The 9925-nt window shown below is 41.5% G+C and overlaps 1 protein-coding gene across 1 annotated transcript in view; it reads left to right on the forward strand.

Moving 5' to 3' along the window:
* The first annotated feature begins 820 nt into the window (after positions 1-820).
* The window catches only part of LOC143039972 (uncharacterized), a 37761-nt gene continuing 28656 nt past the window's right edge, over positions 821-9925 (forward strand). The window contains exon 1 of the mRNA XM_076210468.1: positions 821-1063. The gene's annotated coding sequence lies outside the window, so the exon portion shown is untranslated. The remainder of the gene's footprint in view (positions 1064-9925) is intronic.

Consider the following 9925-nt stretch of genomic DNA (forward strand, 5'->3'; position numbering starts at 1 on the left):
TTTCGTCTTTTCCTTACCTTTAGGGACCAGCCGCTGCGCTTATGGTCATTGTTTAAGCTGCGTGGGAGTTTATACCTGTTTGCGTGTGTGCGTGCGTCTTCTTGCGTGTGAGATAGTCGTCCAGGGGTGCGTGCAGCGTGCTTGAGTCTGCGCGTGGCTGCCTGCAAAAAGGCTATTCAGTCATGTGTATGTATGCGTGTGTGAAAGAGAGAAGGGTGGGGAAGGGATATTGCAAGGATGCCCCTCGTGTACAATAGCCAACACTTATAACCGATACAATGCTAGAATACTAATGTTGCATGGAACATGGGTGTATTTGTTGACACAAATATGTTAGAGTGTTATATATGTGCAAGGCTTTTACTACTTTCTCTCCGTTAATCTTTCAAAACGTGATTGAAGTATTATGATCACTCACTATGGAGACAAAACGCACAGGTATTATACCGAGCATAACGCTTTGGCCTAACCTGTAACAGCTACAAGGGTAGGCCGCTGCGCATGCGTGTTGTATGTGTTTTAAGTCTGAGGGCAACAGGGCAAATCACGACGACGTTGTCAAAAGGGATCAAATCCCTTCGGGCTGGAAATACCGTCGACGTCATAGACTATTCGAGTTAATAGCTGAGTGTACATCGGTAAAGACGATGGTGGGGGTGGAAGGTGAAGGTGAGGGAAAAGGAGGAGGAGGGAGAGGGAAAGGTGGGGGAGGAGAAGGGGGGCAAGGTGCGTATCGGTAATGACGAGGGGGGAGGAGGTGGGTGTGGGTGGGTGGGGGTAGGCGACAAGCAGAGGCGGTGTTACAGGCGACAGTGTGAGGAAAGAGTGTGTGTGTGGCGGATGCAGAACTGTACAGTGCGCTTGTCGCTGGGGGTGATCGGTTCTCGCAGCGGGAAGTGACGTCACGTCGCTTCATTCGCGACAAACGTTATTTGCGTTGACGGTGCTTGTTCAACCGTTATTATTATTTTGTTTAAACGCGTGAAACATAGATATCGTTCAGTAGTGATGTTTACTGTGTAATTCCTCGATGATACCAGCCACCATGTAGAAACAATTTCAGGTAAAACATTGACCAAAGCTTTTCTTTTTTAATATGTTAATTCTGTTCTTAGGTACCCCCAAAAAAATGCACCTACGCCAGGCCTTGTAACGAAAATCTAAGGTCCAGGAAAAAAGAAAACATGATGGTATTATTGCAGTGTATTGAGAAACATGCCATGAGGTACGTAACTACAGCTGAAGTCGTCACCTTGGCCCTAGGTGCTCGGCATGCCGAAGCAAGTAGCAGTTACAGGTAATCTTCAAAGGGGGACTATGTTATCGCAATCAAACTATCCAGTATACCTGTATTTGGTACCATACACGAATAATCGCCACAGACCTGCATACCTGCATCACTGTCAGCCCGGTTCCGCTGGCGACAACAGACAAGGTTGGCTGACGGCTGTGTCAGCCGTTCGCCGGGCTTGGCTGCGTCCAGTCGCCGGATTTTGCGGTGACGACTGGCGGTCGTTCTGTACGGGAAGTGCTGGAGTTCTTCTGGGGCTCTCCGGGATAGCTAGAGCTGCAATAGCATCGTTATACCGAATATATTAATATTATTTCTTTGTCCCTAGAGACAGAAGCAGTATTGGATAAAGCTTGAGAGAGAGCGGAAGGGTTTGGTTAACTATATCTTTAGTCCTTACACGACTAAGGGGATGTCACTGAAATGAATAAAATTTCCTGGCTACAAACAGAAGACTGTCAGCGTTTCACCAGAAGTAACCATCGCTTCTAGCCTTGTAGACAATGTCCCACCGACGAGTACGAGTTGTAGAGGTGGTAAAAGAGAGGTTTAAGAAGAGCAATAGAGAGAAGAGGGATAGAAGTTGAAATTGACCAGCATTGTTTTTTTTAAGGGGGACGAGTTCCCCATAAAGAAACTTCGTGACTCTGGTCCGTACGGGTATCAGAACTGTAGGAAAGGAAGAGGAGGGTTCAGCAACCGAGGGAGGGGGGAGGTCACCGCTGAAATAAATAAAATCACCTGGCGACAACAGGAATAGAAGGTAAAGTGCCACCCGGTACGAAAGGTGACACTGTTCGTTTTGTTTCTGTTCATTTATAATGTAAGAGAAGTGGTGTCGCATTTTTGTAGTTATGGGGTGGAACAAGGAAGAGAACCGTTTAATGGAGGTTGGCTTTTAGGTTGGGTAAACAGGAACAGGGGATTTGGGGGGAAGGGGGAATTGTGCACCTTCCCAACCTCCCTCATATCTCCCCCAATCCCCAACCTACTCCATCCGACCCCAACAACTCCGCCTTTCCACCCCCACCCCACTCTCTAAGAATCGTTTCTGCTTCGAAATTCACGTGTCATTATCCTGCTGAGGCGCCGAAACAGCAGGTGGGTGGATAGATGGATGGGCGGATGGGGATGAGGCATTATGGGATTGCCAAAATACTATCAACCGGATGTACCAGGGCCAGATAGTAAGAGCACTAGTCAGTAATGACACTAAATAGTAATGCAACATCAGCCAGTAAGGTACCAATTATAGCGACTGGACCTGCAATAGGAAAGGTGTCAGTGAAAGGAGGACACCTATCCCGGTGATGACAAATGGTGAAGATAATCGAGTAATTACTACTTACTAAAAATGGGAATTCCTATCCGAAAGCTGACACCTTAGCGTTGATGGATAAGCTTGAGTATCTTCATAACTACAAGAGCGATGTCGATCAATAGTGACGAGAATTTCTCCAGTCACCTATAACGAATAGGTCTTGTACGAAAAAAGAGACAAAGTTCAGCTCGCACGCACCAACAGTCGTAGAACCCACTGCTGACTGTCACACCCCTGGTGGTGAACAGGAAGATTCTTTATAGGTATATAGTAAATCGTCATATTGATGACGCGAACCTCTGGACTAAATACACAGGACTCAACCGACTATATTAAATGAGGTGACATAAAAAATGTAGCTCACTAACAGCATTGTGGCAGGGAAGTGAGATTATATTACCTAAAACTCCCAGTTAACCGTGAAGAGTGCATCCAATGCTGCCATGGATGTTCCGCTTGGATCATGGTTACTTAGAGGTCTAACCGCATTGTCTTGTTTGTTTACGAGCATTGTCCCACAGATAAATCATCACTAAGCACTGTTTCAGCATATTCAAGTTTTGGATATTACAACATGAATAAGATGGATATCTACACGTGCAACGTGAGAACCCTCGAAGAAGACTATAAACTGGAGAGCTTGACGGAAGAATTGGAGAACATCAGCTGGGATATTTTGTGAATGAGCAAGTTCTGAAAGGAGGAAGAAAAGTTTGTGCATCTACAAAATAAAGAAGGAAAAATCTAGTATAGTAAAATACCAATCTAACGAGAGATTGTAGGTGACCTGGTGAAATTCAGACTGCATCAGATAGGGTAGCTTGGGTTGTCACCAAGAAGTGTAAAAGATACGCTCTAAAAATAATTTGGGTTTATGCTCCAATTTCACAGAGCTCAGACGATGGAATTGACTCTTGTAACAATGGGAGTTAGGTAATGGATCAGGAAAGAGTAAATGTATGTTGGGTGACTTCGATGCTAAAACGCAGTAGAACATGAGTAGAGTTCAGAAATTGAGATATTATCAAAAGCAGATATACATACAAACACACACACACAGGCACACACACGTACACACACACACACACACACACACACACACACACACACACACACACACACTCACAAATTAGATATTGCGAGATACAGAGACGGGACACCACGAGCGTATCTCCCTTTCCCGTAAGATACAACTAGGCAAACACACACACACACACACACACACACACACACACACACACACACACACACACACACACACACACACACACACACACACACACACACACACACACACACACACACACACACACACACACACACTAACACACACTACGGCGGTCCGGGTTCGAATCCTGTCCAAGGCTGAAATAATTTCAGTATCGCTGCGCTTCGAGTCGTTATTTCAACTCTCGTGGGCGGGGAGTTGGGTGTGTGTGTGCTTGTAAGGTCACAGCATTACCCATAGATCGGTCATATACGAGCTCTGAGCTCTCTTCCGGGAGGGAAATAGCTGTCGGCCACGAGTCCAGCACGTGATCCAAAGACCAAGGTGAACACACACACACACACACACACACACACACACACACACACACACACACACACACACACACACACACGCACGCACACACTGTATATACTGGAAACAAAACTGACGATAACAACCATCTGTCCCTCAGATGGAGAACATCTAGATGGAACCTGACGAGTTGGTGCCAGTACTCTGCTTCAGTGGCAATTCTGAGAAAAATTAGACTCATTTATGGTCGAAAACAGTTCCAGCCAGCCAGTCAGCCGGATGTGTTCGTTGTCATAATTCCAATTTTCTTAATTTTGAAGTTGAAACAGAGTAAAGCTTTAACGACGATTGAATTGGCCCATGAGCGGGATAAGACGCTGCATACATTTTGCTTTGAATATGTAGATAACTACAGAATGTTTTATTCGTCATAATTAGATCCCCCACCCCTACCAATGTGGATGAAGTGAGCAGAGGATAAATGGAAACAGAGATAACTAAAGATAACTACTTACTAACCTGTTAAAATCTCCAACGCAACTTGCGTTCTGCCCCTCTGCCGTTACCAGAAATTATATTATCTTCTACATCAGTACTATCCGTCGTTGATACACTTTTACTTCATTGACATTAAGTCATTGTTTCACAAGGCCTAGACGACGCGTTCTCCCACTCACCCTTCCTGGTTGGAAGTTACCCTGGCGAGACTGTTCCACGCTGAGGAATCGAAGTCGACGCTTTCCGATACCTCTGAGTCGACTCGCTGGTGAACACACGCGATAACGCAACATTTCTAGTTGCCTTTCACATCCTAACTACCTTTCCAAGTCCCACTGTACGCTGTAGATCCACACTTATGAAACAAAACAACAATTAAGGGGGTCAAGAATATTTAAAACTTTATTCCTATCTGTCTTGACGTACCCCATCAAGAATGTATTGTCATTGAGGACAAAATATACCACAACATCACGCAGACACACACAGACGACGTGTTGGTTTATCGGAGTCTTATGGTGGGGGATTTTCCATAAGGGACAATCTCCTGGTCAGACTCCGGACCCATGGAAGCCCTTCTTCAAAGAAACAAACTCCTACACTCTTACTCTCCCAAATTCCGACACTCGCAATACACGAATATTGTCGCTTGAAATAGTATATCTTTCTGCCTTGCATACTCGTTCTCCTTGTTACAAAAGTTTATTGCGCTAACTTCTTTCGTTAGCGTCTTTGCTGCCGAGGGTGGTGTGCCACAAAGATGAATGAAATAGTCTGGTGGTATCCAAATAAACAGAAAGAATAAAAAAAATGAAATAAAAGGAAAGTCTCATAATGGAAAAAGTAAAAATCCTCCTGCTCCTTTTCCTTCTCCTCTTCCTCCCCTTTCTCCTCCTCTTCCTCCTCTTTCTCCCCCTCCTCCTCCAAATCCTCCTCCTGCTCCTCCTCCACCTCATCGTTCTCCTTCTGATTGGTATACACAACCAAGAAGGAAGAAACTGTTTCCTGTAGACAGCAGCTAGGAGGAGGCGCGCTTCAGGATTTGAAGGAAAAAATCTTTACTGGTATATTGTAACCCCTCCACTCCCTTTTTCTCTCTCTCCCTCTCTCCCTCCCTCCCTCCCTCTAACTCTGTTTCTATATATCTATCTATCTCTATTTCTATGTCTCTATCTCTATCTCTTCCTCCTATCTATCTCGATCTCAATATCTCTACCTCTACTATCTATATCTATGTCTATCTGTCTGTGTCTTTTATCCGGTCAATAATTAATTGTTTACTTTCCCATTATGTACTCATACATACATACATACATACATACATACATACATACATACATACATACATACATACATACATACATACATACATACATATATACATACATACGTACATACGTACATACATACATACATATACATACATACATATACTATTTTATTCATTTTCCTGGTACCTTGTATTCGTTTTGGACCACATATCAGGACGACTGACAGGTTTATTGAAAGTCCGATGTAGAGATACGAGCAAACGCTTTGACCCACGCTACATTTTCCACAAAGTCAATATGATTTCATTTTTGTTGAGTGTGTGATATCTTTACCACGTAGTATTGAATCTATAGTTAGGTAGTTTTCTAGATTAGATTTAAAAAATGGCACACAAAGACAAATGAATTTTGTATAATGAAAAACTGGGTGGGTAAAATTTGTTACTTGTGGGGTTTTGGCGTGGCGGATGTACATACCTAAATCCCCCTGAGGGCCTTGGTTGGTTACATTATGTAGCTTTGTTGGCATAGCAACACCCAACGCCCCTCATCTCTAGTACTCAGGGATTGCACTAACTTATGTTGGTTTAACAGATCCTTAGATCACATAAAAAGCAGTGATGATATCCCGACATTAAAACATATTCTCTCTGACTGTGAGAAGGGTTAGGTAAAGCAGGCATAAATCTGGTGAGCAAATAAAACAAGGTTAAACTGTATAAATGGGTAGCGAAGAGGTTTAGGTCCATTTCGATTAGCTCCCTTCCACACCTAGTGTACATATATATATATATATATATATATATATATACATATATAAATTATATATATATATATCCTATACATATATATATATATATATATATATATATATATATAAATTATATATGTAAAAATATGTATAAAAATTATATAATATATATATATATATATATATATATATATATATATATATATATATTTTAAAGCAAGTCATTTATTTATTTCCGGTAGCAAAGTGACCAAAGGCAGTCCATTCCCACCTGGAACTATCGACTGTTCGATCTCTGGTTGTACCGCCCGCACCCTTGGATAGGTTACATCCCATCGAGCGTTGCTTTTTGCAGCTTGCGCTCTTGCTGGCAACAAGGGCGTCGCCTTTTCCACAAGGCCAAGAGGTCAGATCATCATGTATATGCAACTCGCTTCGTCTCGCCTGACGTCACGTCGCCTCACGTCGCGTCAGGAAAACGACGCACTGGGTGACAAGCGGGCTGACGTTTCCGTCGTCAGGGCCAAGTATTCTTATCTGCTGGCTGACAGCAGCTTTAGATATGATGTCATACCTACTGTCGCTGACGGAACCCATGCAGGGTATGACGTCATTTGTTGAGACTGACGCCATAAACTGACGTCATCCCTGTCAGGGCTGACTTTGTAGTTTGTTCTCGTTAGGGATAACATTGTCACATTTTTTATTTTTGATGGCTGACATTCCCTTTGATGGCTGACGTCTTACTTTTGATAAACGACATCCTTGTCCATTGACTGATGCCGTCGTAGTCTTCATCATCATCATCATCATCATCGTCGTCGTCGTCATCATCATCATTATCATCACCATTGTCGTCGTCATCATCATCTTCTGTTTGCTGACAGCCTTAGACTTTATTCTGGTTATTTCTTGTTGATGCTAAGTGCATCCATCTCATTACTAAGGCACATGTATGTTGGCTGACTTTTGCTGACTAATGATTGGCTGCAGAATTCTTTCTGCAGATTAATAGCTTCGTCAGTTCAAGAACGCCTTCCGAGCGATTGACGACTTTTTTATTCATATCGACTGCCTGCCCTGAGGTTCACTCCTGGTAGGTCAACAACTGAACGGAACTTGACACTTCGTGTTCTTGTGTATCGCCGGCGTGAGTTTCAGCAAGGGCTGCTTGCAGCCTATGTTGATTTCAAGAGGACGTTTGATTCACTGTATCGTGAGGTGCTCTAGGATCTCGTACGGATCTGTGTGATTCCTTCAAGGATTATTGACTCGATGTCTGATGCTGTGAAGTATGGAGGAGGCGTCTCCGGCTTCTCCCCTGTTAATCCACGAGTGAGGCAGGGGTGCGTACTCACCTCGACACTTCTCAACACTCACATGACCAGAGTTGTCGATCACTGCCAGTATGGAGCATCCACTGGCAACACTAAGGTCGCCGACCTTGTCTTCGATGATACTGTAGTTCCTGCGAAGTCATTAGAGGAATTGATTGCGGCCCTCGAGTCATTGCACAGGACGGTGGGGGGGGGGGTATTCCAGGCCTCATGAACCAAGACCAATGTCCAGGTGTCTGGAAGGTTATTAACCCATTCAACTCCGATGACAAGATGTCTTGTCATTTGGTCAAATAAAACAAAAAATCATAATAAAACAACAAAATGTTTGATGATCAAACAGCACCAGAAAAATATGACGTCATCAGTCCTCCTCGAGAGGAGGACTGATGACGTCATATTTTTCTGGTGCTGTTTGATCATCAAACATTTTGTTGTTTTATTATGATTTTTTGTTTTATTTGACCAAATGACAAGACATCTTGTCATCGGAGTTGAATGGGTTAAATGATACGGACCAACCTATCAAGAGGTTTTTCAAAAGATTAGCGTGGCCCATGGTATTGTTGATTATACGTTGGGCAAAGATCTGTGTCTTCAATTCACTTGTGGTTCGTGTCTTTCTGTACGGTTGTTAGACGTGGATACTGAAAACAGATTCAGAGAGGCGTTTTGACGTTTCTGGCACCGAGTACTTTTGGGAAACCATCGGATATGGATGCAATAACTCTGTATTCAACCAATGACTGCCTGTCGTCAGCGTCATTCGTGAAGGTCAACACCTAGTCCGTAGCACATTCTCCTGATGTCGGTCCTACTCACAAAAGTTCTCTCCACAAGAGATAACCCTCGATGGAAGAGACGAAGAGGGCGCCCATAGAACCCATGGCTAGAACAAATCGACCAATCGTGTCAAGAACTGAATGGAATGAGAAGGGTAACTCTATTGGAGCTTCCTCGGAGGAACCTCGGGGGATTGATGTCGGCGTGTGAGTGAAGCGACGCCCCCCCCCCCTCGGCATATTCCCTCTTGATGATTGATGATGTGGCAATCCACACCCATCCCTTTGGGTAGGGGAAGGAAGGGTGCCAACCCTCACGTTTCGGATTCACAGATTTGGTCACTTAGTCACTTACTTAGTTGTTAATTTAGTTAGCTAGTTAGTTGATTTATTGATGCATGTATTCACTTATTTATTCATTCAGTTATATATCTATTATTTATTTAGTTGTCTATTTATTCATTTATCTATTTATTTACATGTTTTTCTAATTACACATCCATTTATTTATCTATTCATATATTTATTTATTTATCTATTCATTTATTCATTAACTTATCCATTTATATAATTATTTACTTATTTATATATTTGTATGTTTATCAATTTATTCAACCAATTATTTATATATATATATATATATATATATATACACACACACATATATATATATATATATATATATATATATATATATATATTCATCTATCGATATAATTTTCTTTGTTTACACAAGAAGAACCGGCGAATGGTTCTCTATCCGGTGACATATGAACAAACCCACACCAATGCAACACAGGAAATGTCTGAGGGCCGTTGATGGTTGATATAAGGCTACGCGTCTCCAGTTTGTGAAAATCGAGGCAATTATTATTATAATTATTATCATTATTATTATTATTATTATTATTATTATTATTATTATTATTATTATTATTATTGTTATTATTATTATTATTATTATTATTATTGTTATTATTATTGTTATTATTATTATTATTATTATTATTATTATTATTATTATTATTATTATTATTATTATTATTATTATTATTATTATTATTGTTATTATTATTATTATTATTATTATTATTATTGTTATTATTATTATTATTATCATTATTGTTATTATTATTATTGTTATTATTATTA

Source organism: Oratosquilla oratoria, chromosome 27, assembly GCF_046742065.1.
Source record: "Oratosquilla oratoria isolate Oo_2021 chromosome 27, ASM4674206v1, whole genome shotgun sequence".
Classification (NCBI taxonomy): Eukaryota; Metazoa; Arthropoda; class Malacostraca; order Stomatopoda; family Squillidae; genus Oratosquilla; species Oratosquilla oratoria.